Source organism: Taeniopygia guttata, chromosome 1A (genome assembly GCF_048771995.1).
Source record: "Taeniopygia guttata chromosome 1A, bTaeGut7.mat, whole genome shotgun sequence".
NCBI classification, from domain to species: Eukaryota; Metazoa; Chordata; class Aves; order Passeriformes; family Estrildidae; genus Taeniopygia; species Taeniopygia guttata.
Window position 1 is genome coordinate 25,157,501 of NC_133025.1, and position 21,080 is coordinate 25,178,580.

General features: G+C 34.7%; 1 protein-coding gene across 20 annotated transcripts in view; it reads right to left on the minus strand.

Annotated features, from left to right (window-relative positions):
- Window positions 1-21,080, minus strand: part of FOXP2 (forkhead box P2) — a 396,471-nt gene that overhangs the window by 71,126 nt on the left and 304,265 nt on the right. For 3 of the 20 annotated variants that reach the window (XM_072917785.1, XM_072917779.1, XM_072917776.1), the window contains one exon: window positions 11,225-11,295. The gene's annotated coding sequence lies outside the window, so the exon portion shown is untranslated. 20 annotated transcript variants of the gene reach the window in all.

The window sequence follows — 21,080 nt, forward strand, 5'->3', positions numbered from 1 at the left end:
TTATTTAGTGTAACAGAGACAGTTTTCTCCAACATGATCACTGTGAATCTCACAGAACACCCAGGTAACTGTAAATGACATATGCATTGACATTTACATGTGTACTGTCATGCAAAACCATTTCTTGCTACACTGAATATAATACTATAACTGAATGAAAAAAAAAAAAAATCTGATTTTGTGATATAATTTTCCAAGCCATGGTCAGTGTACATAAAGTTTCTTCAGGATAAACCTTATCAGTACAGAGTAATGGAGTTCCAATTCTATGTTGTTACCTAGTGCTTTACAGCAAATTGCACTTTCAAGTCTTAGAGGCAGTGAGAATCCTTGGGAAGAAGTGAACTTGCCCAAGGTATCCCAATTTTTCCACAGAGAAGCAGTAATGAACAGCCACACTAATACTGCAAGTTTGAAACACAGAAACCTACAAACAGGATAAGAAAAAAGATCAAAGGCTACTGACACCCCTGTATATTGTTGTTGAAGATGGTCTGCCTTTTTCCTTCTGACAACCCTGCCATACGAACATGCATGAAAGGTAATACCTTATTCATCCATACAGCAATGTATAACTCAGCTCTTCATTGACACATGCATTTCAAATACTACAGGAAAAAGAATTAAAACAGAAACTTAAATTTATTTTTTAAAAGTGTTTCAAGAACAAACATTATGTAACACTTTATGGACTTGAAATGTGATTAATGGGGTATGAAGTTCTAGGGCAACAATACCTATTTGCCTCAGATCAATGACACCCGTGAATTACTCATGTCTGAAATTAGTTGATGGCAAATAATACTTCATGTTTCAATCCAGTTTTTAATGAGCTACAGTACATGTAAAAAAATATCATCACAAGACCTACAGAAAGCCCAAGGACTTTGGCTGGCTCACCAACCAAATTAGTTTTCCAGAACTATTGCATTACTTGGATATCAGAAACCCCCAATCCATTTGCACTGTTTCCCCTCTCACAAGACAATGACTACCCAGGTCACAATGTTTTGGATATCACTGCCACCTTGCCCAGGACAAACACAATGTACCCAGCATTTCCATTCACAATCCTGTCCCCTCTCCTTTGAGTCATGGCAGCCATAGCAAAGGCACAAGCTGCAGGCGCAGAAGATTGAAAACAAAATATCCAAGCATATCAGTAGCATATCTTATGTATATTATTTAGATAGAGATAAAAGAAACATTTTTTGATCTCAGGCAAAGTAGCCTTTAATAGGACAGTTCTCCATTTACCCTGTCAAGGCTGACAAGTACTCTGTAGCTTTATGTACATCTATCAGGAGTGCGTGGGGATTAACTGGTGTTAGTTGCTCCTACCTCTGGGTAAAATGGATGGATCTCAGTCAAATTTAAGCAATAAAAACTATCATTTGGCCCAAAGAGCAGCTGACATGTGGACAATTCTCAGGCTTTCAAGAAGTGTTGAGATTAATCCAATGCACCTATTTCCCTGTCTGGTGGTTGAATAAAATCCCTTATCTGTCCACTTTAGGCTCTTTTGACCAGTTTGTGATAAAAGGGGGCCATACCAGCAATCATGAAATGCAGGTCTGTAGCCCATCTATCTGCTTCTTGGAGCAGGTGAAACAAGCTGCTTTCAAGCTCTTCACTACAAGAAAATTAATTTTTTGTACAGTAAGACAAAGCATGGGTAAAGCTGGCTGTAAAGAGAATAAGGAGATGATGCAGTCACCGATTTATTTCTAACCATTACTATTAGTGCTCCCCACGGAGCAACCACAGATTTAAACAGCACAAGAAAACAGAAACAGTCACCAACACTGTCAAGAAATGCCAGAACTAGGGCAAGAAATCACTCATCAGGCCAGGGAACTGCTGTGTACTTTTTCACATTTACGTGAACCTTTCTATACGTGACCTTTCTATAGCTATTTGACAAGAGATTTTCATTAATTAAAACTTTTAAAACAGTGCAGTGCAGTTTAGAATAATTTGCCAGTACTTATTGTTTATGTGTCTTTTGGGTGTGTAATGCAAAGGTGTGTTTTAACCTTCTAGCCAAACAGAGACCAATGCAGCATTTCACGGTCTTGTGATGTGTTATATGAATAAGACAGTTTCAATTGTTTCTGTTCTATAGAAAGTGCAGGCATATTTCTACATGAGTAGAAATTTCTGATCTTGTTTTGCTATCTTGCTTGCTGTTTGGTCATACAAACACACCTATTTGTAGAGCAAATGCACTGTTTCAGGACTGTGGTAAAATCTGCCCTTTTGTGCAATAACATGGTTAATAGCATGAATACTTTTTCAGTATTAGCATGAATACTTTCAGCCAAACAGACAAATTTATCATGGCAAAAGTTCTCTGCCTTTGTCTCTTATTAGATACCTGAGCCTGACAGGGAACTGATTAGAACATTAACATTAATAATTTCATATTATCTTACATACCATGACTTGGGCCAGGTTTGTACAATAACATTTTATTTGGTTTTACAATAACCATCTTATTGATATGTCTGCTTGCACTTTCTAGAGGCAACAAAACACAATGTGCAAATCCATTGACTAGTCCCATACTTGTAAAACCAGCACTGTCCTCATCTGTCTCTGTTTTCTACTGCAGACACAAGTTAGACTGACTTTGCTTCTAACAAGACTACCTAAAATTAAATGCCCTAGGTTAGGCAAAATGCATTTGGACTTTTTTACAGTTCATTTGAAAAGCCACAGGGCTCTAGGGTGATAGTGGCAGAATAATTGTCCCATTATGTCACATAATGTGTCATGTGTTGCTCTCAAGCAGTGGAAGATTTACAGCACTAAATCAAATAACACAGGGATATCCAGAACAGAATACAGAAAAAACTGCACATAAACTGGGGTATATATAGTTTAGCAGTATCTGTCAAGGAAACACCTGAATGCTGTCCACGGTTTCAATAGCTGGTATTGTTTGAATGTTTGTGCTATCCTGGTGCCTCCCACCAGACATAACACCAGTCCCCAGTCCCACTCTTACAACACAGCCCAAAGCAGCAGTTTCCTCAATACACTGCTCCTTTCCCCAGAAACACTTCCATCAGCAGTCTTGGGGGACTGACAACACACAGAATATATTTAAGTACCTTCCATTTACTGAAATGTCACCTCCTTCATTAGACACAGGTGAGTGTCTGTCCTTTCACTGACTTTCTATGCCACCTGCCAATGTTTTGGGGTATTTTTTCAAGACTATGGAAATACTTAATTTGTTTTTTTTTGTTTGTAGTCTACAGGTTTAATATCAAAATATGAAGTGCTACCTAGGGATGAAGCAAATTTAAAGATTTCTTCAGGAATTACAGTGTTCTCTTCCTGCAGTGATAAGACACCTTTAAACTGAAAGATGGAAGTTTTTGGTATAGGAAGAAACTCTTAAATGTGAGGTGGTGAGGCACTGGAACAGGTTGTCCAGAGAGGCTGTGCATGCCCCAGCCTTAGAAGTGTTAAAGGTAAGGTAGAATGGGGCTTTGAGCTACCTGGTCTAGTGCAAGGTGTCCCTGCCCATGGCAGGGGGTTGGAACCAGACAATCTTTAAGGTCCCTTCAAACTCAAACCATTCCATGCTTTGCCACTGCTTAGGCGTGCACTGAAATGGACAACACAGCTGAAATCCCACAAACTTGTTACCTTGAGAGTGCATCATCCATGAAAAGGCAACAAGTTTTCCAAAGTACAAATATTTCAGATAATAAACCAGTGTTTGCTTGCTTTTATAATTACAGGTAAACAGTCTGTCTCTAAGGGGAACCACATACAGCACTGGTAAAGCACACGATATTCATGAGTTGAGTTAATGAAATACACAGCTGGCTATAGTCACTTACAATGAAATGACTGAAACAGCAAAAAGGATGGCTCTTCAATGATATACCTGTTTAGAAACAAGTTCCAATAATAGATTTCTGTTAGCATAAAAAATGGAACTAGAAAGACACAATTTCTGTAAAAGGTTCACTAAAATAGAGCTAGGAAACATATATTTAAAAAAAAAAAAAGTTGAGAACTTCTAATGCAAAAAAGCATCAGAAATACTTTCTTTTGATCCCTTTAATAACAATGTCTGATTTGTCAAAATAACAGTAAAAACTCTATAAATATCTGTTACGGGATTATTACTATAGCATGAAAAACTCTAGTGACGAAATGACACAGAATATAGAACTGTCATCGTGCATTTACATGTAAAAGGCTGTTTAAAAGTGACAGGCACATAAACAGAAAATACATGCTATAAAATTAGTCATTTTTAAATACAGATCTTTAAATTAAACTGGCAGAGCACCTTAATTTGAGTTGACTCATTCTCAAGATGAATCATAAAAATGGTACAACATATTTTCAACATATTTTCTTCAGTCTTGTATACTGATAATAGTTTCATTATTTCAATGTTTGAACATATCGTCATCAAACTACCTCAAAATATTTTTAATATTTCTTAAATAATGCATTTTTGTTAAGGATGCCATTATATGTTTACAGAAGTATTATTTATGTTTTCAAAAGATGATCAGAACTGTAATTTACTAGATATTTTTGTTAAGGATGCCATTATATGCTTACAGAAGTATTATTTATGTTTTCAAAAGATGATCAGAACTGTAATTTACTAGATATTGGATGCTGCTTGTCAGAAAAAAAAAACATATATAGCACATCCAAGACTACTAAACAAAATGCATATTTTTAAAGTTCTTATGATGCAATATTTATAGGGAACTGAAGAGCTTTAATAGGCCTACAAGGGATGATGTTTTGAGTGCACAACTCCTTTCAGTCAAAAATAGCAGCAGCAGATTTCAAACCAAGCACTGTATGAAACAAGACCCTAAGTTTGAATTTATATAAACCACGTTAACTGATTATTGCTAGGAAAAAAAAAAAAAAAGGACTACTGATAAGCAAATAAGAAAAAAGAAAATATTTTGACACTTCTTACACTGGAAATGGCTTCTTTGAAAATACATAGAAGTGGGGTTTATTGAATTTCATTAAACGGCTGCAACGGCCAGGGCCATGTCCCACCTCCCCTCCATTCCCCACCTCCATTCAGCTGCCCAGTGACTGCAGAGAACCTGGGCAGGCCCTGAAAGCACAGCTGGGAGCTGCACGGAAGGGTCTCACTGATCAGGGCTGATGGTAACCAGCAGGCTCCAGGAACTCAGTCCTTCCTCTCAGCTGCTCTGCCCTGGACCAACACCGGCACCGCAGGCGCTGGGCTGCCCCAGCTGCAGCAGCAGCCTGGCATCTGCCTCTGCTCCCCGCGGGCAGCGCAGCAGTTCAACTCCTCTACTCCCTGTAACCCAGAGAGCAAGCACAGCCCCAAAACGGAGAAGTGGGTGGAAACGCCTCTTCCTTAGTTTTGAAATCATTAAGTTCTTCAGTTTTTATTTCTTTTAAATATTTTCAAAACTTTTTTCATGAAAGTGCCTAGGATTTTATAAAGCAGTACTTTCCAAAGTTCTCTGAGCACAGTTTTCCTGAAAATTACAGATTTAGAAGAATTTGTTTTTATTTGTCTCTCTAGACACAAAATCAATTAATCACAAAACTTTGAGCCTGAGAAAATTCAGTATTACTTACATCATTGTGTAAATTTGAAATAAGTAACATTTTTTGTTACTTATTTCAAAATTACTTATACTTACCTTTTGCATCATTTGAGACAGAATCCTATGTCAAATATTCAAAAATATTTTCTGTATAAAATTCTATTTACCTCTAACTTTTATTTAGTTTTAGAAACAACTCAGAGACTATCTTAGTGGCATTCAGATATTTATTCTAAGAAAAATAGATGTAACTTTTTCTTACACTTTTTGGATTACTCATAACAAAAATTCACAAACCTATGTTCGTTAAATATATATACAGGAAGAACTGTTGTAAGCACTCAATAGCAATCTAATTTGAATTTTAATTAAAATAAAAGTATTTATTGATAAAAAAAATTGTTATGCAAATTGCAGAACAAAAAGGCACCTTGGCAAGTGAGCTACGACATCCTCCTCTTCAAAAGTAGAATAAATGAGTTTGTTTCTGACAGACATTTGTCTAAAATATTTAAACAAAATTTAAAGGGGAATTCCACAACACCCCTATTCCAGCACTTTCTTTGCTTATTTCTCAAAATCATTGCACATTTAACACAAAAGTCCTCTGCATCAATTAAAACTAATTATCTGTAGACATGTACATACAAGTATAAAAAGATGCAAATTTTTGGAAAAGATATAATTAATGATGAAAAAAATAATGCCATTTACCCACAAAATATGTATTTTGGAATGAAATGGCTAAAACATGCTTTCCACTACAATTCTCCTACTGAATTCTTGCCATATCAATTAAAACTTTATCAGTAATTTTTTTTTATACTGGAGTGCATCTTACAAACATAAGAAAATGTGAATTATTTTACACCTGACCCACCTCTGACATCATCAGTGATGTAAACTCAGCTACAGCTTTGCCCCTAAGTTTGACAGAACAACAGCTGCCCCAGAACTGACCTCAGGAATGAGAATTGTTTCGAGAACTGGGCTTACCAAAACCCAGATATATTCATTTAAATACCGCATGACCCTAAATGTTTTCTTTTTGACAAAAGACATTATCACAGTTCACGTATATACAATGTTTACAGCACTCCTAATGAAAAATCATGTCTCACCTTCTGCATGATACCAGAGCTTCCACAGCTCTTCAAGTCTGTAAGAAGAGACTCAGACTTGCCTTTAAAGTGATAACTGAAAAACATTTTTCATCCAGAAATTCTAGAAGGTTCAAAACTAGTGTTTCATATAACTAAAATATAACTAAGGTTTGCAGGTTTTATAGCAAGGTTTAGCTCATGCCCAAATAGGCAGAAAAACAATCCAGTTCTGAACTATAAAGCATGAGCATTAGACAACAGCAGGAAAAGCAACTTATGCGATTCACAAACAATTCTAAAGGATTAAAAATATTGCTTACGATCAATTCAGCTTTTTTTTTCACTTAAAATAAAATTTTTCCAATATGTTCTTATAAGAATATTACTGAAGGAAATTCCAAACCAAAAGTTTTGCTTTGAGAGGAACCTGACTTTGACATTATGCAACCTTGAAAAACTAGTTTTAACAATGTTCTTTAGAAAAAGTAGGAATGTTTCAACTTCCTCAAACTCATATTTTTTGACCCAAAATTTCAGAGCATTTTAGTACTGTAAAGTTTCAATAAAAATGTTATAAATGGAATACTGAAGGAATCTCTAATGAAATGTTCAATGCTGGATCAGTTTTATTACTACTGATACTGATACACTAAAATTGTGAAAGATTTCACAATTTTCACTACATTTTTGCTTCTTTCAGTGGAATAGTTACTATTCCCAGCCATAGCAAACCCAGCTGAGGACAAAAGAATATAATTTTATCGATCTGGTAAAAAAACTCAAGCTTATGTTTTCTGAAGAGTTTTCTAAATTATGCGCATTCAGACTCTGATACAAGTCATAAAAATGGCTAGAAAAAAATTTTAAAGAGAGGAAAAGTAGAAATATGAATGGTGTAATCAATTAAAAGACCAGTTAAAGATTATTAAGTTGGAATTTTTTTTCTCTTACAAACTTTGTGAACTCTATATAAATATCAAATAGTGGCAACAAACACAAAGAAATTAGAGCAGGAAGGAGAACACAGACAGGTAATAGAAGAGAGGACATGCTGTTGGCATCTTCTTGTTTATAGAGTTGCTGAAGAGGTTTAAGCTGACTATTTACCTTTTCTTTGGGAAGTGCAAAGCTTTAGGGCCTGCTTAAAAAAAAGAGTATATATACACATCTATCTGTATCTCTATCCGTTTGTAGTCAATAGTGATGTCCCAGACATTACTGGGAGTTTCTCAACGGCAAACTCATTAAAGTGACAAAAGCCGTGATCTTGCTAAATTTTGCCCAATGTAAGATATCCTAAAGCAATTTCTTGAATTTATGAGTTTTGAAGAAAACCACAGTGCCAACTGTTGCATTATGTCATACTGAATCTTCCAATTTAGGATCCAAAGAGACTGAGAAAAGAACATTTCTCAGTTTTATTCTCCCTGTTACTTTGTAGGTAACAGCACAATGAATGGGCTCTGAAAATCTGGTGGGAGTAGTGAGTGCACAGAAAAAGAAAAGAATCATCTACACAACCCTCAACTCACTCCAGCCATCTAGACTTTAGTGCCCATGGAACATTAAAAGAAAGGAGATTTCAGGCTGAATAAAATCTATATTTGCAGTAATATACTGTGGGAATGGATTTAGTTCTTTGGCGTCGTAACATTTCTTTGCCTTTTATACATCGAGGATGTAAAGACAATTATGAAGAACCATTAGAATAATGTAACAAAATATTTATGACTGCAACAATGTGAGTACCTGTGATACTTCAGTATCTCTACAAAATCTTCAGGTTTTTACTACGGAGCACAAATGCCTCCTGTGCTAGGGTAGACTTTTGGAAGCATGACAGTGTAACATAGAAAAGAAAAGGAAATTCCTAGAAGTTAGTATCTCATATGAAGTACATAATGTTATATATATTGGCCAAAAGGATTAGCAGGCTGGATTTGTGAGCATCTGGCTTTTTGGTATCTTAAATCATTTTATAGCAAGCTTTTTCACAATGTATAACTTCCCAACGTGCTCCATCACACTTTCTATAATATAATTTTTACAAAATCCTTTCTACTGTATTTTAAAGTCCTCATGTACCAAAGTGTTCAATGATGAGCTATATCTAAGCCCCAATACACTTAAACATAGCTATATATATATATGCATATTTTACATATTATTTATATATACACAAAATGCTAAACATGCTATATATTGCAGTTAAAAAGTTATATATATTTGAAATATATATATATATATATGTTCTTTTAACTTTTCTCTGTCTCCCCTGTTCACAGACAATTGGAAGAGCAACATAAAAAGTTAAAATAGGAAATAAACCAGACTCTAACTATTATGAAGGGAATACTGTTTTAACAAGACCTATGGAATCACATTATCATTGTATTAATTCAATAATCTTGATGCTTTTACAAGATGGAGACAGTTATCAAAGCAGGGGACTTTTTGTACTTAAGGATCACATCACTTAATGGGACAGAGGTGTCACATAAACCACAGTGTCAAAAAGATAACAAGTACACGGCTGAGCTTGGAGTGGCAATGAATTTACATTGGCATACATGGCTCCAACAAAATAACTGGTATTTGAGGAGCATGTAGATAAGGCTGAATTTTAAACTGCTGTCATTAGAGTGCTGATTTAGTGAAATTCCTCAGAAATTAAGTTTTTATTTTATATGCAAGCACATTCAAAATCTATAGACACTTCCCATTGACAGTGGTTGCATAGCTCTTTCATTAACTCAGCTTTGCAATGGCAATTGTAAGAACACATTCTCTTCTTTTGAAATTAAATTAATATTTATGGTAATTATTATAAAATTACTTTAACTTTGAGGACATTGGTCCTTAGGGTTTGCATAGATTTCTACTAAACTGTTTCATCACAGAAACTTTAGGAATTATTCTTCATTATTCGGTACATTCCTCCTTAGAACTGGAAGCCAAGACAACATTTTTTACACCTTTTTTCATTCATATGGTTTTAGTCAAAAAGAATAGATTCTAGGCATGATATTTCTTTTGCTACTTCATTTCTGTGTGCAAATGATGGCAGTGCCCACTCCCACCTAAATGGCACACTAAAGTTTGAATCAATTCAAGAATTCAAGAAAATAAACTGGTTTCAGTACAAGTACTTCTGCTCTTACAGCTTCCAGGCTCTGCTATATATATGATTTGGTCTCACAATTATTACAGCGGTATTACCATAACCACATATTTGCTAGAAGATCAGAATTCTAATGACTTTTTAAGCTGACTGCAGGTTTGCAGGTAAAACCCCAGGCAGGCCGGTATCCATCTCTGAATGTCATGTTTGTAAGATGGATGGGTGGAGGCAGGCAGTTCCACTTCTGCTGGCTTTAGCCTTAACTGCTCCATAGGTGTGGCCCTTCATTTCATACACTTTGTGAACAGAGACATTCTATTAAATCACGTGAAGAGAACAGGCTGCATCTGAGCAATCATGTGCTCAGCTAGCATAGCTAGGTCATTAAAAAGGTCCTACTGTAGCTAAAGAGCTACAATGCAACTATTTACATGTAAATAAAATCTTTGAATTTTAGGTATGATGGTACATATATATGGTAAAAAGTAGAAAATTAATAGAAATTAATTAGGTATATGAACAAACAGAAAATGGAGGGGTGGTACAGTGATTTAACAGACCAAGGATGCTACTTCATTCAGAAATAGTGAATTTAGATGAAGGCCAACTCAGGACTAAATACCAAAGAATATCTAAGTCCAGCTATCTTTTGTAAGTTCCTACCAAATGCCAGCTTCTTCAGGCTATCAGCATACAGGATAAGACTTTCTGAATTAATAACTCTATTTTTATTTTCTTCTCTTTGTCTCCCCATTACAACAGCATGATGACTACTGAAATAAAAAATGACTGCTGTAGGTTGTATTCTTCAGAAACCAAGTAAGAGGATGTCCTTAATTCCTTAATTTATATTTCTGGAGGTTGTTACAGAGGCAGTATGTATAATGTGTAGCCTTTCCCAGCTCCGGCTCCAGATTTATGCAATAGTTAGTGAATGCAGAGCTCAGTTTAGAAATGGATTAGCACAATCTGACATGAAGCAGAACTGAAATGATAAAGCTGATTGAAGAAGGCAAACCTTTCCTTAAAAAACTACTCTCTGAATTCTTCTAGATTTCATCCTCAGCATTAACTAAAACAAGATTATATGGCCAAAATGTTTTTGTACCGCTTCATTTTTTGCAGATTAATCCTGGCTGATAAGGAAAACTACCATCAAGCTAGCTCCAGGTAAAATAAAGTTTGCATGACCATCATACTGGCATTTCAAAAGCACAGGATGAGTCTCATACTGTGACATTTAAAAGGCAAGCAATCCCACTTAGATGCTTTACTTGTACTTTGTGTCAATCATGCTACTTGGCACAGAGCAGAAGTGTTGTCAGGAATACTGTCTACATCCTGAGTGAAAAACAAAACGCCAAAAGTGCATGTGAGGGAGAGAAACTATAGAAATGAGGAAAAAATTCACTTACATTTATCCAAGAAGGCTGTCGCTATTACTGTTGAAACTCTGCTATGGGCTGAGGTCACAAGACCCTGTAAGCTAAAATAGAGAAGCTTCAGCTGAGGGTAACTGAAGCTGCAGCACATTAAAATACATTTTAAGGTTATTGGTAATGACTGGAGTTTTAATTTCTTGATCTGTTTTTCCCAAGGCACAAAAAGTGTCTTCTACTTTTTTTTTTTTTAATCATTTTTCAAGCCTAGAGGGAAGAGATTGAAGAGATTTTTAGTATCATCCTCTACCTCAGTGTAAGTCTGTATGTATGCTATATACCATACATTAAATGAAAAGTATGATGGTTTCATTGGTGCGAGTTTGGAGTTGCCACATTATTCATGAATGGAGGAACCATACACAATTTATGCAGATTCTCCCAAACAAAACTAGAATGGAAACTTTATATAAAAATACATCACTATGTATATAGGAAATGTGAATTATATATTAAAAAAACTAGCTTTAAAATCTTCAAAAAGGTATTACAATGCACCACTGAGCTTTTTTCCTTCTATAAATGTAATTTTTAAAATTATGTACCTTTGAGAAAGTCTGCTAAATTTTGTATCTTAGAAATACCAAAATAACTTTAAAATATTCTTGTATGCATATGAATACTGTAGTCTGAAAATTTACTACGTCTTAACTTCACAGGACTTAAATCATGTGTGTGATCTATTAGGCAACTAGAAACTACTCTTAATCCATGATTTACAAAACCATACTGTTGGCTTCAGTAAGGGACACTGAATTTGTGAAAAATTTTAAATCAGACATTCTCTCTTCTGGCCCACAAATCAAATACATTTGGAAAATTGGAATGCAAAGTTTAAAAAAAAAAAGAAAAAGAAAGAACAATATTACTGTTAGTCTTAACAGCAGAGATTTATAATAATTGAAGAAAAGACACTAGTTAAGTTCAGTTGAGAAGGGTGCATGATTAACAACCCTGTAGTTTATTATCTGTACTAAGATTGCACATGATAGCTGACTATGTAAATATACACTTGTGGATGTTAACATAAAAAAAGACGTGCAGTGTGAAAAAAATAAATTTCTGGAGTGTGCCTCATAGGCTTTTCTATAACTGAAATCAACAAAAGGAATTCCAAGAACACAAGGAATGTGATGAATCTGAACTACAGAAATCTTGAAACAGTCAAGTAATAACAAAAGCACATCTATTGTATATATTTGATTTATGTTAAATAATGGCCAGATGCCAAGAAATACAGCAAAGTGTGGAATCTCTGTGCTTTCTGAGCATACTTAAAGGAAAGAAATTCCCATCACAAAATACAGATGCTTACTGCATTTCTTGTGCAACCATAATGTGATTTATAATAGATGAGATTGTATAACAGATGAGAACTAAGGAACTACCAAGATACTGCAATATTTTAATGTATTCAAAGAAACAGTGTACACAGTTGAAGATAGGAAATTCACTAAAACAATTAAACACTAGAAACTTTGCTAAAAAATTCACTCTAGAAGTCACCATACTCCTAATAAAAATAGCAGTTAAACTTGTAATCTCAAAGATAAGCAAAGAATACAACACGTTTCTAAGAGAAACAACCCTCAGGAAAAAATAGGCAAAATTTTCCAAAAGAAACAAAGACTGATGCATTTTATTTTTTGTAATAGAAAAGGCCAGCAAATTTTGTTTGAATCCCCCCAAAGAGTGGAAGTGATGGCTAAGGCATTTGGGATAGAACACTAAATACTTTGTCTGTATCAAGTCCATTTCAGTACTTAGATGACTAGTCTGAAGTTTAATGTAGCCCATGCAGAATGAATATTTCCAACCCTTGATGCTATGGGATAGGAGCCACATCACCTGAACACAATATCTCAACTAGAACTAGTTGTTGCTTTCAACTAATGATAAACACTAGGGAAAAAGAAAGAAAAAGAAAAAAAATAAAAGAAAAAGAAAAAGATAAAAAGAAAAAAAAAATCATACTGAAACAGAATTAATAATTCTCTATAATTCTCTCCCTGAGCAGGGAAGCTACCATAACAGAATTTAGACAAACCTGAGTATGCTTGATTATGTAGAATGTTGTCTAAAATGCCTGGTTTGAATAGGTAAAACTCAATTGACAGTAAATCCAGCTCATTTCATAGGCAGTAATTTATTTAGAAGAAATTAAAGGAAAAAAAAATACAAGTGATAATAGGGGATATCGCTCTACCAAATGCAAAAAGTCTGCACTACAATCTAAATCTGAAATAGTCATTTGAAGTAATCAAAGGAGAAAAATAGGTATTTCTGTGGCACAATTCATTAAATCCTAATTAGATGTCTAAATCAGATTGCATAATTTGTCTCTTAAAGCTGTGTTGACTATGTGTTGGCAACAATGTGTTGACTAAAAGTGCCTTGACTGTGAATGGTGACAAAAAGGCCCTTGAGCCTGGACTATTAAGGTGAAAGGCAGAGACAAGGTGTAACCTTCTATTGTCTGGTGCAATAAAGCCCTCTTCCAAGAGACCAATTATCTAACATTGACTTCGCCTTAGTATGCACCTGAAGTAGTCATTTGTATTTATGTTAAATAGATGTAAAACCAGACTACTCTGTATTGACTTCACACATTCAGACAGCATCACAGAGATGCAATGCCCTAAAACTATTTCCAGGCAAACAGCAAAAGTAAAACTGTCAGACACTTCAGTTTTTCTTCAGATATGGGAGGATAACTAATGAAGAACACTGCTGAAATCATAAATCACTTTGTTCTATCACCAGATGTATGGGCGTACCTATAATACTCTATAGCCAATGTAAACAAACCCATCAACCAAGCATCCCTCAAATTCCCTTTTTTCACTTCAGTTTTGAAGCAAAAAAAATCTCTGGTGGAATAAAACTATTGAAAAATTACAATCTACACACATGTGCACACAGAGAGAAATCAGCCAGAGAATCTTAGGTATGAACATTCATATTAAAAAAACTATTGGAAAAATCAGCATGGTATTTCAGGAAGCCAGAAAGCAGATTGACTATGATGACAATAGCTAATTAAGCAAAACTTTAGTTTGAATGAAGTTCCATGAATTAAAAAAGTATGTAAAATCAGATGTATGTGAAATTTAAAATAGTAAGTAGTAAAAACATCTTTTCATTGTGAAATAGCTTATTATAAAATTTCCCTGTATTACGTACCCTTCAGCTTTACAGAGCTCATTAGATTAGATGTGACAGTAGCCTAGGCCTCTTTAGAGATACATATGACAAACTTATGCAGCCAGCAAAAGAACAATCATGATTTTGATAATCCATTTCAAAACTGAATTGAATTTCCAGAAATTATTTGAATGAAAATTAGCTCCCAGGTAGATGGAGTTTGGTACATTTGGTTTAAATTAATCAGGTGGATAAAAATAAAATAACTGAAAAAAAACACCCCATATTATTTTGTAAATATTTACAGATTAATTCAAATTTATCAACTAGGAAAATTAATCAGAAAGCAGATTGACAGCACCTCACACAACTCAGTGATCACCATAAATCCAGACAATGTATCAGATTTCATCAGAATAGAGGTCATGTTTTAAATGAAGGTAGAATTTGTAATGCATTATTCATCCATCTGAAAATATTACAAGGTGGGATACCTTTTTTATAGTTTATTACCGTAGCATATTACAAAATGCATTTGTAAAATAAATGTTTAACTGATGAGTCTATGACAAGTCGTTAGAAAGCATATTATAAGATGCAAATATTGTTAAAATACGTGTGCATGTTTAATGCATGAGTTACAGTCATCAGGCATGGTAAAAATTGTCATAAAATTTAACAAATGATAGTAAGATATTTATAAATTACATCTAAACATAAAGTGTGCACAGAGAAGTAAATGGCGTGAAAATTAATTCATGAATGAAAGCTCTTTTTTTCTCTTCTCTTTTTACTCATACAAATCAAGTTAGGTGATTTTTTTTTGTTTGGATACTAGTAAGCAATGTCTGAAATAAATTCTTCTTGCTAACTTTCCAAGGCAGACAGAAATTTCTGCCTTCAGAAGATTTGCAGGATAAAATTATATCTCCATTAGCTCAGCACTGATTAACCTTAACATCTTTAATTTTTTTCCTATAGAGAATTAAAATTCACTGGATAAATCTGAATTATTACTTTAGCAGATAAAATTTTGGAGGAGGCAAACTGTTGTAACTCTACATTATAACTTGTCTACTCAGAAAAAAACTTCAACAGAGCAGTGAAGAAAACCTTACCTTTCAAATTTTGAGCATTTCATTAGTGATACTTAGTGATACTGATTTATATAAGCCTTCTATATGCTTTTACAGTTTTTATAATTCAATACTGTACAACAAAACATCTATCAGAGAAAAGGTATTTATGGATTTTGGTATAGCTGTAGAATATAAACAAAGTTCTTCACCAGGATATTTCCCAGCTGATTACAGAAAAAAAATTTGTCTTCTTGAAAAGAAAATTTGGGTATGTTCCATCTTTAAGAGTCAAGGTATGCAGCAAAAAAGATCCTGAAAATAATGTCCTTACTCCCAACATCATTAGGTAACAGTCTAGGAAAATAGGAGAACAGACTGAATGAGAGTGAGAGAGAGAGAGAGAGACAAGGCAACTAGAGGGAGATACCAGTCAAGTCCTGCAAGCTTTTGTGCAGAGACTTACTGGTACATTAAATCACTCATAATTATGATACAGAACTGTAAAGATTTCACTGTAACTAAATAATGTTATAAGTCGCATTTAAATCTGCCAGGTTCCAGCTGCCGAAGAAGTTGATCTGCAGCTTCTGAAACACAATCAAAGAGCATTAGCTGGATCTGAGAAGTCTGATTCTGTGATATGAATCTTGACATTGTTTTGTCTTAATTTTTTCAAAGTTTAACAAGATTGAACGCCTCAAAATAAGACCTAAATACATTCAAAATAGAAACAAAGCACTAATTTTGACAGAACAAGCAAGGAAAAAACCTCAAACTCTGCATGTTTTAAAACATAAACTTATTAATCCATAGATTAAACATCTATTTTGAGCTTTTGAATACAAAGGGTTCTCAAGTCTTATATTGCTGGGAGAATATAAAAGAGAAGTATCTCATGTTTTTTTACTGTGTCTTATCATCTCACTCTGCCCACCTTTCATAACACATCTTGAGTGGGCACTCAGAACACTGGCTATTAGGACCTGACTCCATCACCTATGCTCATACTCCTCTGGATGTAACCAATGTACTTAGAGGCCTGAATTTTGAGCTGATACGAAGATACGCAAAGACAGACCACATGTCATTAGAGGACATGGTGCGTGCATTACCAGCTGTAGCTTTACGAAGTTCACTCAAGGCCTATCTTACAAGGAAGCGCAAGTGACGACACACATCTGTGCAACATGTCTAAGAAACACTCTTCTCATCTGTGGAGCTGTGAAACACTTTCAGTTGAACATATTTATTTTCCACACTGAACGCTTTAGTGACAGCACTGAAGTAAGGGCCTGGATGCAGGAGCACTCACTGCAGTGCTGGGATCCCCAGGGGAACATAACACATTCATTCAACCACGGGGTGCTCCTGCTATCTGCATGCCAACCTGGAGGGAAGAGTGCATTAAGTACCTCTGACCTTCCCCACCCATGATGGTATTCAGAGAACTTGTGGCTAATCTCTTTTTTCTTAAAAGCTGTCACATGCAAAGCCCTCCACAAATTGTTTCTTCAGCTTTTGTAAACATAAAGGAACTTGCAAAGCACAAAGCTTTGAAGTCAACACTAAGTCGTTCCTTTTCTTGTTTCCTAAAGATGTGACCACTTGGTAAAATGATTGAGCAATCAGTTCTTGGAAGAGAGTGACTGTCTCAACATTAATTTGAAGGTCAAGAGGGTACTGCTCAGAAGTGTGAAAAATGCTGCGTAGGATACTTCCCCGTCCTTCCAGAAATAGTCACCCCTAGCTTTCTTTTTACACTGCTCCTACTACTTAAATATACTTGTAAATGTGGACAATTTTCAAAACAATACAACAGAGGTAAATAACCCAAATATAAGAGACAACAAAATGGAGCACATAAAATTATGAAATGTTCTCATGTGACATAGGAAATAGCTCATGAAAATATTAATATCATAAATAAAATTAGCAATACATAAGTTTTTCTATATGTTGGGGTTTTTTTCTTCCAGAAGTTGTATGAAAAATAAGTAAAAAGTCAACATATACTGCTACTGACTTGTTTAATAAAGAAAATGGTCTTTCCAGCATCTATACCTGTTGAGCAATTACAAATGCAAGAAATTATTAATTAGAAACATACAGAAATTTCCCAATATATTTCTGTAGCTGACATTGCATCCTCCTTTGTTAAGCAGATATAGCAGAATGATTCAACAGAAACACTGGAGCCAGCAGTGTGCTGATTCATAGAGAAATTTAGTCAATTGGACAAATTGAAGAATATTTTCAGTTCTAAAGGACTATATATATTAACTGGAATTACTACTCAACCCAACAGGCTTTAAAAATAGCTGACATCAGATAATGACAGTGTGTCTTAATTCAAAATATAAAATATTTTGAAATATTACGTTACATTTCTATTTTTGCTTTCCCACTTTTTCTTTATCTTCTTTGCAATTATTATTCAGTCAAAGCAAGAAGATTTCTTGCTGAAGTACTTGGCAGTTTAAGATAGGCACACACATCAAGAAAAGACCCACCACTGTAAATGCGAACTGTCTGTAGTTTCATAGTTTAATGTTACAGTACATAAGGTGACAAAAGTCCAACTGAAGATGTGCATCATCCACCACAAACAAAGAAACTGCAGTGTGTTCAGCTTGTAGTCCGGTATTGTTCAGATTCACAGAATGCTACTGGCACTCCTTGATGGTGTACTTAGAAAAGAAATTTCTCACACTTAGTAAAATAGGAATTTTCTTGAATTGTAAGTACAAAGTGAAATGGAAACCAAGAATTCTATTATTTGGAGAATAATCAATATTTTATAGTGAATTTCCAGACATCCTCTTTTCGTGTGTAAGCACGTCTGTATTCACATCTGCTAAATTCTTCATTCTGTTGGTAGTTTATGAGTTTCTCACAAACTTCTTTCTCACCACACACAACTGTATGATTAGTTACAACTTCTAGCCCAAGGATCTAGAGAAGTGCAAAAGTACGTCATTAAAGTATGTCTACAAGGACAAGGGTTGAGTGTTTAGCTGATTAAAGATATTAGCATACCTAAATACATTTTCTTTAGAGAAGAAAACGTCTCATTTAAAAAGTATGCAATTCTAAAAGGAAAGAAAGCCCAAGTAAACAAGATGGTTGGAGAAGTATCAGTAATACTTAAAAGTTTTACGACAAAGACTATACTGAAACAGATAGGTTATTCATGGCAAACAGTAGGCAATATCATGTCCTTTCTGAAAACATGACAGTTTCACGGGATTTTTGGGACTGGAGTTTTAATCTTTATATTTCTTATCCCTCCTGATTGAACCATAATGGAGTTGCTATGGATTGTATCCAACAGATCCTGGCATTCATCTTTTAGGGTCCTGGCCTATCCTATCTGCTATTAATCTGATGAGATTTACACATTTTGTTTAAGCAAGAACAAATGATGGTCTGTGGAGTAGAAATCCAGTTTATGCACAAGCACAGGCCACTCTAGTCACAGTAAGACAGGACACAGAAGAAAAAAAAGAAAAAAAAAACCCAGAATAGTTATAGTACTTGGAATACCTGAGTTATGACTACTTTGGCAAATAGGACAAATTATTTTCTCACACATCTCATCCAAGCTTGGAAAGACTGGATTGAAAGGGGTCTGATACAAAGTCTCATGCTTTCATATGTTGCACAGCTCAGGTGAAATTCATAATTCAGGTAGAGTCCTTCTCATTTAGACAACTAAATGAGGATCACATTTATGGCAGGAATTGTGCAAAGATATCAACACACTTGCTCCAGGGAGAAGAGACTGAGGGTATAAAAAATAAGAGCTTTCTATGCATTTATATAGACTGCAACTAATACAGGTTCCAGGAATATGAACAATGAAGAGGCTGTGTGACAATTTGCTCCTAATAAAGTCTAGAGTCATAAAACTGTACAACAGGAAAGGACCGAGAGACTGAGATTAAAGCAGAAATAGGCACTATAGAAGTAAGTTAAATATGAAAAGCCTCTACAGACAATTCACAAGAATGTGCATACATATACATATATTAAAAAGATAATTCACTTATCTGTACAAAGACAGCTCTAGTGTAGTTTGGGTGACTGATTTGGGTAAATAACCCGGTATCATGGTCTTGAGGAACCAAAGCTCTATCAGTTTTTTTAAATGACAAGCTTTTTCTATCTGCTCAAGATTAAGGGAGTAAAGAAATTTCACAAACATTAAATCCAACCTTTTTGTTTTTTTCCTAAACTAAGAAATTATTATTATCATTAATAATATTAGAATTTCCGCTAATATTTTTTTCGAAACAATCTAAATGACACTTGTAATTAGAATATATTTTATGTAGAAAATAAATTACCCTGGTTTGGAAATAAAATCTCATTGACAAAAACTATTACATAGAGCAGACTCTCATGCAGATACATATATGAACAGATAAGAAACCACACTTCTCTGTAGCTTTCTAAATACAATTTTGCTTGGAGTTACATAAAGGCACAATGTAGGTCTGAAATGCTGGACAGCATAAGAGAAGTGGAGAGAGGGAGAAAAAAAGTGCTCCTTCTTCAGACTACTGAATGCTACATTTTAGATTAGAATGAAACATCCCAAATTCTCCATAACATAATCAGATCACAGACCAAAACAAAATTGGTATTATAATGTTTTTGTCGGCACAATTCTCAATTTTCATAAATCTTGGATTGTTTCCTTTTACTGCAGACCAAGAAAAGATGTGCTTGTTATAAGATACAGTGTGTTTCCTCTACCACACGGTGATTATGATTAGAAAAATTGGTGAAAACAGTTACATCATCAGTATAAGCATTTAAATTACTCCATCAGTATGTATCATATTAATCAATACCATCATTCTTCTACCACTATGGCATTTGCATACTTACTATTCCACCTTCGTTTGAAATGCCTCAAAGTCATCTCTAATCTTTACAAGGCTAAATAAGTTTTCTGGTTATCTTTAAATTTTGAAACATGTGATATCCTTCATCCCACTTTCCAGCTCATTAATAAATATATTAAACAATGGTATTTAATGTACAGGTCAGGAGGAGACAGAAACGTTAACCTTTTGCCATGCTGAAAATTGACAACATACTCCAATATACGCATACTCTATCTTCTGTCTCATTTCTAACTTATCATGGAACTTTAACTTTCACCTAGAACTATTAAGTTTCCTTAATAATGGCTCAGGAAGGACTGTGTGGACTGTGTCAAAGGCTTTTTGAATGTCCTTTAAATCATCTCTTTTGGTCTCACCTTAAAAAAAAAATGCTTTTTTGAGACATTTACAAATATTACTTGTAGATTGAAAATACTGGAGTCTTATTAGATGTGATGGAGATGTGTATGGTCTGCAATTTCAGTAAACTGAGGTCAAAGAAGAAGAGCATGGTTTGCCCCATGAAAGGGCAGACTACAAAAAACAGCTGAATCAGTAATGCAGAAAAATGAATTATAAGAACATGTTTTTCCTGTTGGAATGAAGAACTTAAATGCTTATGGTAAATCACTCAGGTGATGGAAGACTTGGAAGCAGTGGCAGCAGCAGTACCATGGGAATGACTGCAAGTGCACAAAGGCTCCCATGAAGCTGACC